Genomic DNA, 22,217 nt, shown 5'->3' with positions numbered 1-22,217 from the left:
TGTTATTTTAACAAAATAGAATAAGATTTACAAAAAATAGTTCACCACTCACCAATAATAAACGTTTCATATCTCACAGAAATAACGTGCTTAAGGATACTAAAAATACACTGCCATTTGGGCAGTGTCTGAATGACATAACATGCAATGACAAGCGCAAACGAATATCGGCGTTAGATCGCAGTGCATTTGTTTCGTAATCTAAAGCGCTAATCCAACAATTCCAATTATTAACTATTTAATCAATGTCGAAACATAAGCTGTAACCTTTAAAATGTTGCATTGCATTTATATAATGTTGTAAGCATTGTAATTATTTATAAACACAAACAAAATTTAATTTTTTCCTTGAGGGTGCTGCAGTGTCGCAGTGCTTATGTACAGGCCGCCACTGGGTATGATGCAGAACAGATGACAGTTATGGTGGGTACAAAGGTCCCAAGTGGTAGTATACATTGCATAGCAAAAGATTTAAGAACATTGTTAGATATCGTGAAGAAGTGTCAATGTGAGGATAGTGTGTGTGTGTGTGTGTGCTGCCTCGTTTTCACAATTATGAGTTAAGTAGACGAGCAATGATAATGAATGATATAATTGCAAGAATGTGCAAAAAAGAGGTCTGGAGTTTGTTGATGTCTGGAGTGTATTTGAAGGCAAAAGACAGCCTGTATGCAACAGATGGGTTGCATCTGAACATGGAAGGTCATAAGCGATTGAAGTTACTGTTTTCTGAACAAGTTGAAGTAATTGGGCAGGGAAACTAAAATTGAAAATTACTTAAATAAAGAGCCAATAGGCTTCACTTTGGCGATGTAACATTATTTAAATTAAGGGGATATTAAATCCCACATTATTTCAAACTAAAGCACATAGTTCAACACTAGGGCAACTCGTAGCAAAGTTCTGATCACTATTCTTAGTATTTCCCATAATGTAAAACACATCTCCTAGGTGATGTATGATGTTATACATTATGGTGGATGGTCACTACGCAGACCGGTTTCGACCTTTATTAAGTAAAGACCTCACTAAAAATTAGGCGATCCCCAGACCACTCCCTACGAGCGATCGGAGGACCAGCCAACTCGCCGTTGTTCCACTCAGTAACAGGTTCATTCCGTCACCAAGAAGAACTTCTCAGCGCCGGCTCACCCCACCACCAGATAGAGCCATAATCTCAGCGGTGGTTCCACTTAGAGACAGCAAAAAACCTACCCCAAGCAGAGCCTCTCATGCATCCAGGAAAACGACACTCATCAGTGAGTAGGTAGACCTAGATAATACTGAGGTATGCAGAACGTTACTGGTTTGATGGGTGAAGCATAAATGCTTTTCATATTCCCCTTTGTCTGAAAAGAAAGTTCTTTGAATGGAGAATCATTGAGCTTTAAGCTTGCCCTGGAAGGGTGGTGAGATTAGCTGTGTTTAACTGAGCATAGAATTGACTTAGGTCTTTTGTATTTGCAGAATTCTGCTTCATTGTAGTCTGAAGCTTGCTTGGGCCATTGTTGTTTAATTTGTACATAAATGATATAGGAAATGGCTTAAAGGGAGATATGCAGTTGTTTGCTGATGATGCAAAGTTGGGTAGCACAATAAAAAATCAAGCTGATGTTGAGAGTTTGCAGGATGATTTAAATAAGCTGGTAAAATGGGCAAAAGGAAATGGATGTCAGTTCAATGTGGAAAAGTGTAAAGTTATGCATTTTGGGATTAAAAGATTACCAGCTGTGCACTACATTGATGGAACAGTACTCCAAGAGATTGATGAGGCTAGGGACTTAGGGGTGTTGGTAGATAGGGAGATGAAGTTCAGGGGACACATCGCTGAGGTGTCCAAGATTGCACATAGGATTACTTGGTTGTTGAGGAACACACTGACATCCAGAGATAAAGAGGTTATTATTCCCCTTTATAAAGCGTTGATACTTCCGCATTTGGATTACTGTGCTCAGGTCTGGTCACCTGGATTCCTTGGAGATGAAGTTGTGGAGAGGGTTCAGAGGAGAGTGACTAAGTTGGTGAGTGATGTAAAAAAATGCTCCCTACATTGATAGATTGCGAGCTTGTGGATTGCAGAGGTTGGTTGAAAGGCAGAGAAGAGGGGATATGATAGAAAGATTGAAATTACTAAAAGGTTTTCATAAGATTGATGCAGGGGAAATGTTTCAGCTGTGTAATAGTGATGGAAGAACAAGAGGTCATCCTTGGAAATTAAGGAAAAGTCTGGTTAACAAGGGTGTGAGAACGAGGTTTTTCACCTGGAGGGTGGTGAATGAGTGGAATGCATTGCTGATTCAGTTGTGAGTTCTTTGTCTGTAAATGAATTAAAGAAGAAATATGATAGATATTGTTTTGATAGCTTGGGTCTTCCATGATAAGTCTACTGACTCCATGGAGATACCCATAATAATAAAAACCCGAGCTGATATCCCATCTAATCCCACAGCTGTATTACATCGATATTCTGCAATATCCTAAGAACCTCCAATTCATCCACCTGTGTTCCTGCATTAGTGTCTGCCACATACGTTAAAGCAGTAACCTCACTAGGATGATATACCCTTGCAAAGTGGTCACTAACTTGACTATTTTATCCCCTTCTGTCTCCTTGTGACCATTATCACTCATTAAGATTACTCTTCCATAGTCATTCTTCCTCTAACTTGTCACATAACAAAAGAACTCTGGGATTTCCTTTGGCCTGCTCAGCTAGATTCTTCTCATAATCTGATTTTGCCTTCCTTGGCATGCTGGTCACCTTTCCTGTCTGGGCCTTGTACTGTTCACGAGTTTGGTCACCTTTCTCTTTATATACCCTCCACAACATTTTCTTTTTTGTCAGCTCATGCTTAATGATATTGGTCATCCATCTAAAGTGTACTTGATTAACCCTCTTTATGTTAGGTATACAATTTAGTATTGCTTTATCTAGATGATCCTTAACTCTCTCTCTCATGCACTACTGACATAGTTCCCTTGCAGGTACCCGTAACATGGCACAGATTTAAGTTTCCTCCTAAGCTTGTCATAATCAGCTGGCTTGTAATTTTATATATGCCCCTTCTTTAGAGAATATTCCTCATGTTCTGCAATCTCCTTTGTACAGTATTGTAGAAATCCTTCTGTCAAACAGACCACAGATCCTAGAATTCCTTGTGCACAACCTATGTATACTCATTAGGTTGAGGTCACCTTGGTAATGGATAGCTCTTGTGATCCTATGATCAGATCCAATACTCTTGCACCCCCAGTCACCTCTGTCACATGCTGCCTCGAGTAATTATCTCTTAGTAGATGTATAAATTCAATTTCCTTCCTGTGATGTGATCTTTCTTCCTTCCAGTCTATCCATAGTTCTCCATAGTTGAAGTCCCCCCATAATAATCACTTGACCTGTACTAATTTGCTGATTCATATCTTCCAGATCATCTGTGGAACTCCCTGGCCTATAACAACAACCAACTGTATATTTTGTCTTACTTGCCTTGATTCATTTGAAGCAGTTTGGTGGCAGACACCAGACAGCTTCTAATGAACAGAAATCTCCTTGCCTATTTCATATTCTATTTTATTATTATCATCTCATCTCATCTTCCTTATACCCTCTTTTACCTTGCGGTGTCGAGGGTCCATTGATCATCGGACCTCACTCCGTTTACAGGATAAGGTGGTCAGGCTTATGCCCCGATGTATCCTATGGCCTGTAGTGTTGAGTTCTCAAGGCCAGTTTGCCTGCATTGCGGGATGAAAAACCCCAGAATAAACTGGGAAAAAAAAACCCTGCTGTCCACGCCCAAGACTGGCTAACTTGGCTATGACTGAGGAAGATCCTTCAGCTCCTCATGTCACCATATTATTATTATTCGTGACACCTCCAAGGAGTCCGAAGACTCCTCGCGGGAGGACACCTATTGTACAACTGTCTCCACCAAACTTCTACTACCAATCATCAACATCAGCGCCATCTACTGGCCACTACCACCGCCACCACAGCTAGTATCTTTGTCTGTAAATTGCATGCTCTGAAGGGTCAGTTTGTCTGTATGCAGGATGAAAAACCCGAGTTTCCGGGAGAAAAAACCCTGCTACCTCCTGCAATTAATTTGCAGGATTAAATTTGCAATTAATCTGCTATCATTAGTAATACACCTTCCCATCTGATTTTCCTTGAAAATATTAAACCCTTCATGTTCTATCTCTGTAACCACATCTGCTGATGCCTATAACATTTGGCAAGGTTGCAATAACCAATACCAAAAACTTTTTTTCTCTTGTTCCTGATACTTCTGGCATTATAGTATAGAAACTGCAGCATCCATTTAGGCTCCACCCACCTTTACTTCCTGAATTGACTACTGTATTCAATATTTTTGCTTGAGAGAGAAAATTCTGTACTTGGTCATTCTTACTCATTTGCCTCATGGGCAGCTTCCTACAAACCCACCTGGTTCTACCTTAATTGCTTAAATTTTCCTGAATGTGTGCTTTAGCATTCTCAGTGAACAAAGCTCTCTGGACACCTAACACTAAATGTTAGTGTTAGGTGTCCATTTATATGCAGTTCATCAGCATTGTTCTTCCTGTCAAACACAGATCCTAGAATTATTTGTGCACAATGTATGTATAGACTTGTTATCTAGCAATTGCATCCTTCTCAGTTCACCTCTATCATAGTATGGTAGGAGACTTGCAATATTCACCTTCTTCCTCTTCAATTTTGCCTCTTGTAATAAGTGCTTTACATCCTCTCTCATACAATACTTCTTGCCTCTCAAATCATTTGTGCTAACTATATACATTGAAAAAAAACCACCTTCAGATAGATTAAATTACTAGAAAAGGTTAAAAACCAGAATTCTTGGTTAATTAAACACAACCACTAACTGAAATGAATGCTGGTTGTATTTCTTTAGACACACTGAGAGATTTGATAACATAAGCAACAGCTTTATTATCATCTTATGCTTGCCCAAGGGCAAGAAAAATCTATCAAAATTATTCAGCAGACCTGTTATTGTTTTATTGATACATGTGCAATTTGGGAAGTTACACATCTGAATAGTTATCCATTTTAGTGGAATCATAACAAAAGATTTTGTGCCTGTATCAATACTCAAAGTGTGTTTTTTACACTTGCTTAAAAAAAATAAAACTATTTGTAAAAATTTCACCACAATAAAAACTTCCTAGACATGTACAGATGTGAAAAAAAATATAGGTCTGATGTCACAGGAAGACTGTGTTGAGAAACACGAGAAAACATGCATATGACATCATCTGATTCAATGTGATATTTGAAGAAAACAGTTTTCCTGTCCATTTTCCTCTGAAATGGGCAAGACGTGTATGCATCAGTTCAGATCAATCTGTGCTGTGATGTGTGTCTGGTAAAATGAAATATGAAAATTGCAAGAGAGAAAGCACTGCACTTAGTTTAACAACAGAGGATCAAGTAATGAACCCTTTGGTACACCACTGGTCACCTGCCTTCTCCTAGACTCCTCCGTAAAGCAGTGTTTGATATCTGTCCATCAATCACCAGATCTGGATTTAGAGGGTGCTCTAATTTATGCATGAAGCCTTGGTATGACTGCATCTTGACTAGTCAGTGCAGATTTGGAGTGAATAAATAAGCTGTGGAAAGGGTGCGAAGATGAGATAATGGAGTCTAGATGATGAGGACTGACCTGATATAGGAGAAAGGATGATATTATAGAAATCTTTCAACTTTTGAAAGGGTGTTATAGGATACCAACAGATAAAATTTTTTATTATTGGAAGGTGGGGAGAGGATGGGCATCTGTAGAAGTAAAGTTTGTGTATGATTAAGAAAGGACTGAGAGCTACATTTTTCTCTCGCAGAATGGTGAGTGAGTGCATCTAGTGTGAATGAGTTCATGAGAAGGTATGACATCTGATGTGGGTGCTGTATGGTGATGTGGCATACCAGGCCTTGGCATGTAGTCCTGTTAAGGTCAGTAACTCCACACACACCATCCATCCATCTCTTTGACAGTCTACCCATCCCTCTTTTTCCAGGAACTATCTTCCATTACTGTTCTGAAAAGTCCTCTTTCCATCCTTTCAATGTGTCCAAAATATTTTAACTTTCTTCTGTCAATATTCTTAAGAAGCCTTAAAGTTCTACTGATCTTTTCTAACACCCATTAATTTGTATGCCTTTCAGTATATGATATCCTCAACAGCCTTCGGCAACACCACATCTCAAAAGCAGCTATATGTTTCTCATCTGACTTTTTTAGGTTCCAAGTCTCGCATCCATAAGTCACTGTTGGAAAAACAACTGCATCCAAAATCCTCAACTTTGTTCCCATGGAAATAGATCCATCCTTCCAGATTTTAGACAAGTCTCTGACTGTTGTTTTAGCCATTCCTAATCTTCTTCTGAACAGCAATTCTTCACATTAATAATGGATCCCAGGTACTCAAAGTTGCTGACTTCCTTTCCTCAATTCTTTCTCCATTAAGGTACATTTGTTTCTCAAGAGCTTCCCTATTTATATTTCCTTTGAGAACCGTAATCTTTGTCTTGCTAGGATTGAGTTGAAGTCCTCTGTTATTACTGCTCTTCTTAACTTTGTCAAGAATTTGTCCTAGTTCTTCATTATCATTATGAGAGAAGTATGGTATCATCAGCATACTGATCAATCTACCACCTATCCTAATTCCTGTCTTGAGCTCATCCAATGCCTCATGCATGACGTCCTCCACAAGTGAGGAGAAAATAAACTTCCTTGCATAACTCTGTTTCCAACCTGATGGTATGTTGAGGAAAATGCTTTCTTTCCATTATTTTATTCAGTTTGACATGCTAAAAGTAAAGTAATTATCCCATGAAACGCATTGATTTACCCTAATATTGGAATAGATTGTCCTTCTTTTGACATGTACACAAGTGTCTTGCATCTGTGGGCATACAGTACTTCTCTTTTATTCCATCTACCTCTGTCCTCTGGAACAGCTTTCCTCGTGAAGTGTTCTCTAATAACAATAACCTCCAGCTGTTCAAAAAAAAAAATGTCAGTAGATTTTTCTTATTACATATTTCTTAGCCATATTACAATATGGCTAAAAGATGACAATTTTTCTTGCAGGCATTGCAAATTCCCGAAGCACTTCTCTCTGAATTTTCTTAAATATGTATGAATTTGTGAGCCTTTTGAGATGAAAAAAAGACAGATATAAAAAATCACATTTTCTTTATTACAAAACTCACTTCAGAAACAAGTCACATACTACATGCATACAGAAGTTGTACCCTTTATCCTTCCCACACAATAAACTATTTTTTACAACTTACTGTTCTTTCTTATTTATTAAATTCAGTTATAGAAAGCAACTACTGAAGAAATTTAAAAAAAATGGCCTATATTAACTTGAAATATTTCTAATTATGTAATAATTTAATTTTAAATTTTACATGCTTTGAACATCATTATATTATTATTATTCTTAGTTTATGCTTTTCAGTCCTATGAGAAATATAAATAACTCTGAAATAATAAATATCAAAATATTTTACAATATATATTATATTATACACAATATTTTTTTATTTTCAGGATAATTGAAGGAAGAAAAATATATATTTTTTAACATTGTGGTTATATATAAATAAGGTTTGTCAGCTGGGACTTGTTCAGAATGGTTGCTGTTAAGTAGCTATTTTGATTAATAGTGCAGTGATCTCTCAATTTATCCAATCTTTAAACTTTCAAATAATCAATCCTTGAACTGGGTAGTGTATAGACTAACTTCTGGTGTAACATGTTAATTATTCCTTTAGTTAACCAATCCTTCATTTATATAACAAACAAACCTTTCCTGATGTAGTTCGATAATTGAAAGATTACTGATATTCCCAACTAAACACAATGTGTTATCCTCACAGCCATAAAAAATGACAACCCAACCTAAGCATTAATTTTTTTTTTTTTTTAAGTTCTAATTCAAACGACACTGCAAGGCTTTAACATTAAAAATGTGTATATAGTAATTAAAGAATATCTTTTTTCCCAAAATATTTTTCTGCATAAATCCTGAGATGATTCAATGGTCAAAGAATGTACTTATGTCACTTATGAGTCATTTTGCAGAGTTTACAGATAATTGCATATTAGCATCAGTGTATTTTGATGTCATGTTTCAGAACTAGCTAAAAAACTAATCTATTTCTCTGAGGTTTCTGCTAAGAGTATTCTCTTAGCATGAACCTCATTATCTTTATCTGCTGAGATTTGGGAGCTCAGTAGAGAAAGGTAACGTAGAGCAAAATTTTATTTTCCACAAATACCAGTTTTATACTTCAGCGAACATATATCATGCTAATATAGATATATGTACTCATATAACAACAATTATACAAATTTATTTTAAATTACATTTATGATTAATCCATATATATATATATATATATATATATACTCATTCAGAATGATGATAAAACAAGTGCATATGTTGCCACTAGTATGCCATCAAAATTAATAAATATTTAATTCGTTTATCTATCCAATGGGGTCAAATCTTTAAGCATTTTTCACAAGTAGCAAACATTTTAAAACAGAAAAATTTTAACGCATTCAGACTGTGCTTGGTAACTTCTACTGATTAAATGCTTGCAAATGAAATAAATTTATTGAAATGGAGGATATTGTAGATTGATCCATATTTAGAAAAGAGAAAAGCCAAACATAGAAAAGAGCTATGCAAATATAACCTTCAGAACTGGAGTTGCCTTGGTCTGTACTACTTAAGACAAACTCTATCCTGAAGCCTGTATATTAACTTTTTATTAGTGCTTAGATTAGGTTTTAGTGACCTGACAGCTGTTCAAACTGTTGGTTCTCATCAGAGACCAGGACAGAAAGCTTGATAGGACAAAATCCCTGTTCAGTACCATACAGTCCTATGTCAAAAAGTTAAATGTGTACTTATGGGCAGAGTCCATCTCTTTAAGTGGTACAAACCACAGCAACTCTGATGCCGATGGTTATGTTCTAATAAGCTATCTTGGTAATTTCATAACTTAAATTTCCTTTACTATTTGGTTATAACATATGGATTCATAATATCTCCTATATATCCAGGTAGTCATAAAGATATTTCACATACAAACTTTGTTTGTTTATGCTCAGTATTATTATTTGTCACCTCCAGGGAGTCCAAAGACTCCTCGAGGGAGGGCATCTACTCTACAACTCTGCTTCCACCACTCACAATCCACCAACTGACCGCAACTACACCAACGTCATCTACCGTCGACCACCACTAGTGTTTTCACAAACATCCATGCCCACGGCGGGATTCGAACCCGCAGCCTCTTGACTGGAGAGCAGACATGCTAACCACTCGGCCAGCCAGGCTGGCAATATAAACAATATAATTTCTTGTCAAGAATAATTTATGCACAGAACATTTGCTAAATACTTCCTAACATACCCAGTAAGGAGTTTTGGAGAAAGGAATCATGGTATGCTCATTTGTGGTTCCTACTGCTATCATTAGTCACAGACAAAAATTACATTCAATTCATAAATTTGAACAACTCAGTGGTGTTCAAAGAATTCTACAGTTCAGTAAAATTCCATTCATCATGTTTTATTATTATGCAGGACATCCATGATGTCAAAAAAACTCATTGTTGGAGGCCCATCTTACTTGACAAAATCTATTATACCATTCCTTTAAACGTATTCACTGTGTGCACTTTCAAACACTATCAGGAAATATTTCATAGTCCAGCTACCCTCCAACCAAAAAACTGCTTCTCACACTCTTACTCATCACTTCATTTCACAACTTACAAGGATGGTCCGTTGTCCTTATTCATTCTTCCTTGTTGTATCATACAAAATACTCCCCAGTGTTAATTTTGTAAATACCTCTCAATGTAAATACACATTAAAATAATTTGATGGCTGAATTTTCAGCCATCAAATTATATTTTCACTACCCTGATGTCTCTCCTCTTGAAAATAAGAATATCATCAGCAGGCAACTTAATCACTACCTCAAAATTCGCCAATTACTTAGTGATCATTAATATGGATTCCACCACTCTTGTTATACAGCAAATATCCTACTAATATTTATCTACCTTTGGAAACACACCATATAAAGGTCTGGAGAAACTTGGTTCCTCTTAAGATTTCATGGTATTTGGCATAGAAGTTTTCTTACTAAGCTATCTTTTTTTGTCTTTTTCCTGTGATCAGATTTCTCTATCAATGCCAGGGTACCTCAGGGCTATGGTGTTTTTTTTTTTTTTTTTTTTTTGTTTGTTATGCACATTCTTTCTGTTATACATTAATGAACGTTTTGCACTAACTTAAACTTCAATCTTTCCAGTGCTGATCTTGTTAGCTGAGTGGATAGCATATCCACTCTCTAACCTAGAGGCTGCTGGTTCAAATTCACCATGGGCATGGGATGTTTGTGAATATTTTCAGGTAGGAGATGAATTACAGCACTCGGTATGAGACCACCACTCCACTTATTTAGAGAATGAAATGGCTTGGTCTTTAGAGCAGGATTTCAAATTATGTAAAAAATAAAGTCATAAAAAATGCAGATAATAAATAAACCCTTAGCCTGTCCATGCTGCTAAAATACTACACTCATGGCCTTTCACAATGGAAGTCTTATAAAAACAATGACAACATGTTAAATCACTCACCTATTCTCAAGTGGGGTAAAGATAATTGTGTGTTTTCTATGCTACCAAAACACAATCCTCTCTTATTTCTTAGAAGACTGTTCTCTTTTCACTTGCCTTTACTTTTCATATTCATATTTTTGGTGAAGATCAGATTTCTGTTCTTGGTTTGACTTTCACATTTACTTTATCCTGGCACCAAGGGAAGGGCCAATACCCAATGCATAACATTAGACATATCAGCAAGGAGATGTGTTTTGCATTATGGGAGATACTGAGATAGGAGTGATGCTAGCTTGCTCCACCTTTGCAACGAGTTTCCCGGTGTTGTACCACCTTACCCCAGTCCTGAAGATATTTTCAGGCGCAAACTTTGTTTGCTCACACTTGGATAAAGGATTAAACTAAATTTATTATAGTCTAACCAAGGGAAAAAGAAACTTTCGATGAAAGCAGCTGCTGGTGAACATCTCCATTCACAATTCAGCTTTCAACTTGCTTTGCTTAATTCTTTTATTCTATTCTTTCTCTGATCTGTGGAATAGCATTCCCTATATCAGTTTCCTCATAGACTACAGCATTCAAGCTCTTTAGAAACAAATTAATATATTCCTCCTTTCTCATAATGACTTTTCTCACCCCCCTTTCTCCAAGTCATGTGACCACTCAGGTGGGAGTGATATAAATATAATGATCACACTGATTGAACTGGACTGCAAGAAACTGATGAAGCTAGGAATTCTGATGTGATGGTGGACATGCAATTTGATATGACTACATCTGGACTACTGTGCACAGAATAAGTGTCTTGGGTTTCTTGGTGATGAGGAAATAATGGAGATGATCCACACAGGCAAGTGACTGAGCTAATATCTGTGGAATGCTCCTTATGTAGATAGATTAAATTTGGTTGATAAATAAAAAAGAGGAGATATGATAGAAACATGTTATTATTTAACAAATTTTACAACACTGAAGAAACAATTTTTCAAAACATGATGAGAGGGGAAGAGAACAACAGATCACCCTATGGAAGTTGTGTAACATGGTGCACAAGGACATGAGACTAGAATATCTGCTTTGAGATTAGTGAATGCCAGTGTATAAGTTCAAGAATAAGGGTAGAAGAAAAAAAAAAATGCATTATCCTTTTTTTTTTTTTTTCACTTTCAAATAATTTACTTCAAAGACAAAAGAAAAATCTGCCCTCTAGTAATAGGAAATAAGGGATTTCTAATTTTTGTATGAAATAAACATCTAGAAACTAATGATGACTGCAGTGATGCTGGAGATAACAAAAATGGTATCAGGACTTGTAAAATTTTGATTATGAGGATGGATAGGGTTTATTGACACATTTAAGCCACTGAAGAGTTATTACGTTAACACCAAGAATTTTTTATATGGCAGAATGAGAGCAAGGACAAGGGGGCCACCCCTAGAAGCTGGTGGTGAGTAAAAGGGTAAGAAGTAAGTTTAAGTGGTAGGAGCATGGAGTGCATTGCATGAGAGGGTGGTGAACTTGCAGACTGTGGACGAATTTAAGGAGTGGTATGAGACTTTTGTCACGATGAGTCTTGTGACTCCATGGAGGTCAGGAAAAATAATAATAATAACCAAATGATTATTTTTGTATGCATTTAATCTAAAAAAGAAAACTGAAGAAAATCCACATTTAAATCCATATTTTTTGAGCCCATGAAACTAAGTAATTTCAACAAAGCACTGCTTTCATAATAATAAAAAATGCTTTGTAGTGCTGATCATTGGTGGAATGATACAAAAGAAGGAAAATAGAGAACTATAAACTCCAGAAGAAAGACTCTAGTTTTAGAATACTGTTATTAAATTAAATTCTTGTCAACAATGCTCTCAACACAGGAAACTGCTGTAAAGTACATATGACAATCGGATTTCAGCCATGTGATCTGAAAAAATTTGCTTGCAAAGTAGCTGACAAGTGGGTTAGTTATTTTGGATTTTTATGGCACAAAGACATCAAAGATTATACTGCACCAGGACACAGGTTACAGCAGCACAATTGCAAACATCAGTGCCCCTGGTGAGATTCTTCGAACCCACAGCCTCTTTCTTGGGGGGGGGGGAGCAGATATGCTAACCACTCAGCCAACCAGGGATTGCTTATTTAACATAAGCAATTCCATTTGCTGACAAATGAGATTGCTTATGTTAGATAAGAATACTTTATATTTATTTTTATTATGCCAGCCCATCAAAAAAGGGCACAAAAAATGAAATAAGATTATATTCATAGAATTTATAACCATAAATAACTCGGCTTATTAGAGGTCTGAAGTGGCTTACAAAGGTTTCATGTTTGTCTATAGTGGAGTTTCTGGGCTATGTAAAAACTAAATTAAAAAAATATTTATATAAAATTAATAAAAATAGAAGGAAATCCATAATCCACTCATGCTACATAGTGGGAGTTCAAAAAAACTTTTCTGGAAACTCTACTTCCAAAGTTCCCAAAACTTTTGATCTGATTCCGCACAAAAACTTGTGTGTATAACATTTCCGTTACTGTAAAGTTGCATCAATTCAATCATACTCAATGACCAACAAAGTTCCTAAACCAGACACTTGACGAAAAACGACTGTGCTGCTGACCAAACTCTTAATTTTAAGTCTTGGCAATGATATAGTGCCAAGGGGATTGAAAGAGGGCAAAATAGTTCCATTATATAGCATAACCTCGAAGACTGAGATTTTAAATTATAGACCAATTAATATCTCAGAAGTATGGTTAAGGTATTGGAAAAGCAGAATGCTTTTAACCAACTTTATGGAGAACATGGTTTTGTGAAGGGAAAGTCTTGTCTTAGTAATTTATCCAATTTCTACAATAAACTGAGAGCTGAGTTGGATAATGAAAATGGCCATTACACTGCTGGACTTTATGAAAGCATTTGACAGGTAAAATATGAAGCCCTATTACATTAGTTTTAGAGCAAATGGCAATGGACATGAAGCTGGTGACATGGATCAATAACAGAGTAGCATATGGAGATAAAGAGCTGGCAGGTGACCACAGAGCTCTATGTTGATTGCTGCTGCAATTTGTACATCAGTGATACTGGGAGAGCAGTAGTTAATAATGATGTAGAGATCCTGCAGCATGATCTAAATAGACTGGTACTTTGGAGAAAGGATATGGCTGCCAATTCAGCATACCAAGGTGTAAAGTTATGCAACTTTGGATGCAAAAAAAAAAAAAAAACAAACTATAGGCAGTATTGTATAGATATAAATGCACCGCAAGAAATTAATGAAGATAAGGATTTAGTTACAATTATGGAGGTAAATGAAGATCAGAAATTCTCAAAAGTTCATTTATATGTTAAGAAACATGCTAACAAGCAGAAATAAAAAAAAATAATCATCCTTCATAGGGCACAGATACAACATATCTGAACTATGGTAAATAGATGTGATCACCTAGGTTTCTTGGGGATGGAGTTGGTGGAGAGAATTCAGAAGCAAGTGACAAAGGCAGTGATTGGTTTCTGAAGTACTCCTCATGAGTATACACTGAAGGTTTGTAAATTACAAAGTTTAGTTACAGGCATGAAAAAAAAAGGATTTTATCAAATAAAATAGAAGCATATAAGGCTCTTGGACTGCTACTGTCTAAATTATTCATTAACGATATAGGAAAGGATCTGAAAGGAAATTTCAGTCATTTGCCAATGATGCAAAGTTGGGTAGAGCAATAGTTAACACAGATGATGTCAAAATTTAAAAGGATGATTTGGATAGATTGGCAGATGGAGCAAAGGAAATGGATGTCAGTTGAATGTGGCAAAGTGTAAGGTTATGCATTTTGGGGTGAAAAGATTACCAGCTATATACCACATTGGTGGAACTGTACTACAAGAAAGTGACAAAGCCAGGGACTTGGGAGTGTAAGTGGATAGGGAGTTAAAAGTTTAGGGCATCTGCATCTATTCTACAACACCCTTTCAGCAGCATATGTTTCTATCATATACCTTCTCTTGACACTACCCAGCAATTCTCATAACCCACAACTCTTCAATCTATCCTCACACAAAGCATTCACAGGCCTGATGCCATAAGGTCAAAATTTTAGGCACCATCAAAGTTCAAGACATGTAATGTAGAAGTAGTAAAGCATCACAAAGAGGAGTAATTTTTTTATCCCTATTTACAAATAATCCTTTGTGTAATTTTACCCACACTTCAACTGAAGTGGACTAAAATTTTGAGAAATTAAGCATGATGGAAAAATGACAAATTTTTATGATGTAAATTCCATTTTATTGCGTATATTTTATGTGGGATACTATTCAGTAGTCACTCATTTACAATAGCATCTAGAAGGATCTGCTGAATTTGCTGATATCAGGGAATGAGGAGTTAGCTGGAAAAGAGATCAATGCAGCTTGGGGGATTTTCAAAAACGATCTAGTAGATGCAATGTCTAAATGTATTCCAAGGGTGAGAAGGTTAAATAAGGTAGGTGTGAAATGGATGAATAAAGAGATTAAGCATGCGATAGAGAAAAAGGGCATTATGGAGGCAGCATAAGAGAAGTGAAAATAACCAATTCCATGAGGATTAAAAAGACCAGGTGACTTGGTTGGTGAGAGTAGCAAAAGTGAGGTATGAACAGCAGTTAGCTAATGAAGCCAAAAAGAATACTAAGGAGTTCTTTCGATATGTAGCCAGCAAAAGGATGACATTGATTGGATAAAATGGTATAAAGACAGCTGTTGTGGTGGTGATACTTAATGAGCAGTTCATAAAGATCTTGTGAATGTGACTTCATGGAGAGATTGAGAGTAGTTGATGATGGGGAGGAGAGACTGACTGTAAATGAGCAAGAGGTGAATGGGGAGTTAAACAAACTAGATGTTAATAAGGCTGTGGGACTTGATAATATATCACCACGTATTCTGAAGGAATGTGCCAGGGAGTTGATGCTGGCTTTGACATATTTTTAATATGAGTCTTGCACTGGGTCAAGTTCCTAAGGAGGGCAAGATTGTGTCACTTCATAAAGGAGGTGATAGAACTCAAGCATCAAACTATAGGTCTATCTGTATGTCAGGTGTTGTGGTTAAGTTCTTGGAAAAGCTTGTGAGAACTAGGATACAGAATTGGATTGACAACAATGGTATTATCTTTGATGGACAACATGGATCTAAAGGGAGGTCATGTTTTAGTAATCTGCTTACTTATTACAAAAAGGTGACTGCTTCCTTGGACAGAGGAGAAGGATACAGTAATATACATTGATTTTGCAAAGGCTTTTGATAGATTACCGCACGATAAGTTGATAGTTAAACTACAGCAGATGGGGTTGGATATTAGATTAGTGCATTGGATTGGTGACTTGCTATCTGATAGGTATCAACAAGTTGTGTAATTGGGAGCAGTATCCTGGAAGAGGAAAGTCACTTGTGGTGTACTTCAGGGGTTTGTTTTAGGGCCATTAATGTTTAACTTGCATATTAATGATATTGGTGAAAATTTGGATGGAGATATTCAGTTGTTTGCAGATGATGCAAAGTTGGGAAGAACCATGAAGAGTAGAGAAGATCTTGTGGCCTTACAAGAAGACTTGAATAAATTGAGTGATCAGGAATGGGGATGTGAGTTCTATGTTGCAAAATGTAAGGTTTTAAAATATGGGAAACAAAGATAGGATGCAGAATTTATGCTTGGTGAGGATATATTTTTGGAGGAAATGAGATCTGGGGGTGATAGTAGATAAAGATCTGAAATTTAGGGGACACATAGCCAAAATTGTGAAGACAACACAAAGGCTTCTGGGAATGATGCAGAGGACAGTGACTTGTAGAAGTAGGGAGATTCTTGTTCCATTGTATAAGGCTTTGATATGGCCACACATGGACCATTGTGCCGAGATTTGGTCACCTGGTTTTCAGAAAGATGAAGAGATGTTTGAAAGGGTCCAGAGGCGACTGACTAAGGTAGTTTCTAACTTCTGGAATGTCAAATATGAGGAAAGATTGAGAAGATGCAATTTGTAGAATCGAGTGGACAGGAGGAAAGATATGATTGAGACCTACAAGTTAGGAGTTATTATAGGATCAATGCTGGAGAGGTTCTACAGAAAATAGTGGGAGATCAGGGGAGAATCAGAAGTCATCCCTGGAAACTGTATAAAGAGGGTGTGAGTAGGGGAGTGAGAAGCAGGTTTTTTCATGCAGAGTTGCGAATGATTGGAATGCCTTGCCTGACAGTGTGGTGTCTGCAGAAAATTTGAGTGTTTAAAGCACGGTATGATGAGCTGTGTGTATGATAAAAGGACCTCCCAGATCAGTCTTTGACTGCATGGGGCTTGGGTAATAATAATTTGAATAGAATTGTATAAATAAGTAGGATTTCAGTTTTGATATTAATAAGTACAAAATGCAACACTTATTAACATGTGTAACAGGTATTGAATTTTGGAGTGCAAGAGATATAAGATTCTGTACTTTATTGGCAAAACTGTTTTAGAAAGATTTGGGATTTCAGGATAATGGTTGACAGCGAGCTAAAATTCCAAGGGCACACACACACTGCATGCATTGCAACAACTGCACATTATTGAGGATAAGAATTACATTCACAAGTAGGGATAAGATGGTGGAACCACAGCTGTATAAGGTATTGGTAGGACCATTCATGGACTATTGTGCTCAAATTTAGTCACAATAGAGAGGATGCAGATACGAATCCTTTCCTTTAGTGTTACACATTAATCAACATTCATTTCACTAAAATTATGGAGACTACAACCATGTTAGGAATAATTACTTTAATTTCCTGATGTTTTGACCTTCATATTAAGGGCATCATTTTGGGTGGTGTGTACACACACAAAGACCAGCTGTATTACATTTCAAACAATATGCCAAAGTGACAATGATTTTATCAACTGTAATTCTACTGGCCTGACCTCCAGAAAAAAAAAAAAAAAAACCTACCAAGCTATATTCTATTTATAACATCACCAGAGAACAAATTCATATAGATAGTTTTAATCAAGCAAAATTGTCAGCCTAATCCATAATTTAACACGAATGTTGTTATATTAGAGTTAAGGTCCTAGATTACTTACAGTCCTAATTAAAATTAACTCTTAGACCAAAAGGTTATTTGGGTTGAATATGTGCCATCCATATTCTTGGGATTTTTAGACCACCATTATTGTTACTTCAATTTCAGCTGTTTCCAGTGAATTCTATGTTGAGTATTCAGGGCAGAAAAGCTAGATTTACCATATTTGTTAAATTTAATGTGCTGTTTATGTTCCTTTTTTTCTGATAGGTGAAACAGGACACACAATTCCTATATAGGGCAAATTACAGGTTCCATGAATGCAGTATATGCTGGGGTAGGCCAGTGGATGAGTTGAAAGAATTCTTTAATTTTGCAGGAGGTTAAAAGGTGGCATTAAGATCGTATTTCTGTAGTATTCTGTTTATTTTGTCTGATATCCCTTTTAATGTATGGAATGGCTACAGTTTTAGTGTAATTTAGTTTATTTTATTTTTAAGTGGAGTCTTGTGAAGAATTTTGTTGATAGTAGTTTTGCTGTAGCCATTTTTCAGGAAGGTATGCCAATAACTTTTAATTCATGTTTAAGTGCTTGTTAACTGCAGCAAATCTTCAAAGTATTTCAAAATACTAGTGGTGGCAGGTAGTAGATGGCGTTGGTGTAGTCATGGTTCATTGTAGTTGGTGAATTGAGTGGTGGAGACAGAGTTGTAGAGTGAGTCCCTCCTTTGAGTCTTTGGACTCCCTGGAAGTGTCACATAATAATCACTCTAGAAAAAAGTGATTTATTAGTCAGTTTTGATTTCTCTGCCCTTTTCACAAATTTCCCAATCAATGACACAATTCTTCTTTTATAGAACAAATTCCCACCAGATATCACAGCGCTCTTTGCCATAAGCATGAATTAAAAGTTATCAGCAATACCTTTCTGAAAAATGGCTACAGCAAAACTACTATCAACAAAATTCTTCAAGACTCCACTTAAAAATAAAGTAAATGACAATAGAACTGGCCATTTCATACATTAAAACAGAGGTGGGGAGCATCTGGCGTGGGGGGCCATATAAGGCCTGCAAAATCATTTGGTCTGGCCCTGCCAAGGCAACCACAAGTGGAACTCAAAATTCAATAAATCTAGGAGCTTTTTTTCATAGCAACATAAATTTATATTAAGTGAATCATAATAATGACGTAAATTTTGAGGGACAAGCAAGGAACATCCATTACAGGAATAAAGAACATCCATGCTTCTTGTCGGCCGCTGCCTCGCAAGTCGATGGTACGAATGTTGGATATGTTCCAAATCCAAGATGCAGGATTAGAACAGCGATTAAAGCAAAATAATCATGTTGCTGACAACACACATATAGTTATTAAAACTTAAGTGGTGTGACATCTTACAAATGGTGACTAGAAAGAAAAGTTGATGTAGAGTGTCGATCTTTCCAAGAGAAATGGACAAATAATTATTTTTTTTTGTTGAAGTCAAAGGCAAACCTGTGTGCCTAGTTTGTGGTGATGTGTTAGCAGTAATGAAAAAAGCCAATCTGGAACATCATTAAACTCATTAACATGCTAAAACTCAATGAATTGGGAGGCCAAATGCATCTGGATAAAATCAATGCTCTTCAACGGAGTTTGGAATCACAACAAGCTGCTTTCACTAGGCCTCGTTGTGACAGAGACGTTATTCAGACGAGTTATGTAGTGAGCGAGCTAATCGCAAAGCAGCTGAGGCCTCATATAGAGGGAGAGTTTGTGAAAGAGTGTATGGTAGCTGCTGTGGAGTTGTTAGCACCAGACAAAATAAAATTGTTTCAGAGTGTTAGTTTGTCTCAGAGAACCATCTCAGATCAGATTACTGACTTAGCACAAAATATTGAAAAAACATTGAAGGATTCTGCAGGAGATTTCCAATTTTTCTCTCTGGCTTGTGACAGGACAATGGACATAACAAATACAGCTCAACTGGGCGGTTTCATTCGTGGGATAACTGCAGAGTTTGACATGCGAGAGGAACTGCTGTCACTGGAAGCCAAGCATGGCACTACAAGAGGTGAGGACTTGTTTTATCAATAAAAAAAACTTGAGCTAACATTTGAAAAGTTAAGTGGCCTTACTACAGATGAAGCTCCAGCAATGGTTGGCTTGCAAAAAGGGTTAATTGCATTTGTCAAGAAAGAACTGAATCATCTGTCTTGATCCAAGTGATTTAATTATATGCCACTGCATCATACACACAAGAAAGTCTATGTGCAGTCATTGCGGCTCAATAATGTGATGTCAACAGTAGTGTCATACATAAATTTTGTCAAAAGCAGAGGGTTTAACAGTTGCCAGTTTAAGAAGTTACTGAATGATCTTGAGTCTGAGTATAGTGATCTTGTTTATCACTGTGAGGTGTGGTGGCTGAGTCGCGGGAACATGCTCATGAGGTTTTATGAACTGTGGAATGAAGTCAAGCAGTTCATGGAGATGAAGGGAAAACCTGTCAGGGAACACGACAGCAAGTAGCTCTGTGATCTGGCATTCATGGTAGACATTACCAAGTATCTATCTGAGCGGAACGTCAAGCTGCAGGGCCCCAACCAGCTTCTCGGCTCCCTGCTTTCAAACGTGAAATCATTTGAAGCTAAATTAAGGCTGTGGAAAGTGCAACTTGAAAGGAATAACAAGGTGCATTTCCCCACTATGGAAGGACAAAAGCCTTCTACACACCTGAATATGCTGGTGAATGTGCGAAACTAATTGAGGCATTTAATGAAAGATTCAAGGACATGAAAGGTAAACAAATGGAATTGAACATCTTTGCTACACCATTCAATGTGGAACCAACTGATGTGCCTGATAACCTACAACACGAAATCATTCAGCTGCAAAGAGATGATGAGCTGAAAGTTAGGTACAACAACCTCCCACTGTTTGAGTTCAATAAATGTTATATAAGCATGATGAATTTCCCACTTTGAGGAGACATACATTGAAGTAATCATCTGTGTTTGGAACAACTTACTGCTGTGAGCAGTTCTTTTCAAAACTTACCATCACAAAGAGTCAACGGCACTCCAGACTGACTAACACAAACCTGGAAAAGCAGTTGCGAGTAGCAAAATCATCAATACCAGCTAACATCACACGCCTCACCAAAGAAAAGCAGTTCCAGCCATCACATTAGAGGTCGTTAATTAAATGTTTTGACCAAATATAGCAGCTAATGTTTAAGTTGATAATTCTGTATTGACTGTGAATGATATAAATATCCAAATTGCCCTTGCCAGAAAAAAAGGTTTCCAACTCCTGCATATCAGACAAAATAAACGGCATACTACAGAAATACAACCTTAATGCCACCTTTTAACCTCCTGCAAAATTAAAGAACTCTTTCAACTTATCCAAGGATCCACTTCCTCCACTGGCCTATCCACAGCATATACTGTATTCATTTCACCTGCAATTTGCCCAACATAAGCGAAACATGATGCACAATTCCTATCAGGAAAAAAACAAAACCACAAACAGAACATTAAATTTAACAACTATGGTAAATCTGGCCATTCTGATCATGTCCTGAATACTCAACATAGAATTGACTGGAAAGGCACCTGTTTACATCACACCAAAATGTGGTATGAGCATAAATTTAAGGAGGCCTGTGAAATTCTTATATACCACCCTAATCTTAACGACAATGGTGGTCTAAAAATCCCAATAATATGAATGGCACATATTCAACCCACATAACCTTTTGGTTTAAGAGTTAATTATAATGAGGACTGTAAGTAATCTAGGATCTAAACTCTAATATAACAACACTCATGTTAAATTATGGATTAAGCCACCACTTTTGCTATATTAAAACTATCTATATGAATTTGTTCTCTGATGATGATATAAACAGAATATAGCTTTGAGGTAGTTTTTTTTTTCACCAGAGGTGAGGCCAGTAGAGAATAACAGTTCATCAAATCATTGTCACTTTAGCATACTGTTTGAAATGTGATATAGCTTGTCTCTGTCTCTCTCTCTCTCTCTCTGTGTGTGTGTGTGTGTGTGTGTGTGTGTGTGTGTGTGTGTGTGTGTGTGTGTGTGTGTGTGTACTCCAGAAGATGATCTTAATATGAAGGTTGAAACATTGGGAAATTAAAGTAATTATTCATCACACAGTTGTAGTCTTTATAATTTTAATGAAAATGAATCCAGACATAAATGGTGAAAGCAATATCAAGACTCTGGAATGTTGGTTATGTGGAGAAGTTGAAAGAATATAGACTACTATTTGGTGGATAGGAGAAAAAGAGGTATGATAGAGATGTTAGCAAGATAATTTAAGTTAGCAAGGTAAGTAGGGGAACACAGAGAGAAAGGGTTAGAGGAGAGAGAGAGAGTGAGGGATACAGGTGAGCAATCAAGGAACAGAGTGGTAAGAGGTGTGATGTATGGAGACTCGATGATCAGTGGTGTGCAAGATAGGATGCCAGAGGAGTGT

Source organism: Typopeltis vanoorti, chromosome 13 (genome assembly GCF_054136105.1).
Source record: "Typopeltis vanoorti isolate ZY-2024b chromosome 13, IOZ_Tvanoo_1.0, whole genome shotgun sequence".
Taxonomy (NCBI): Eukaryota; Metazoa; Arthropoda; class Arachnida; order Uropygi; family Thelyphonidae; genus Typopeltis; species Typopeltis vanoorti.
Note: the sequence above shows the minus strand (reverse complement) of the source record.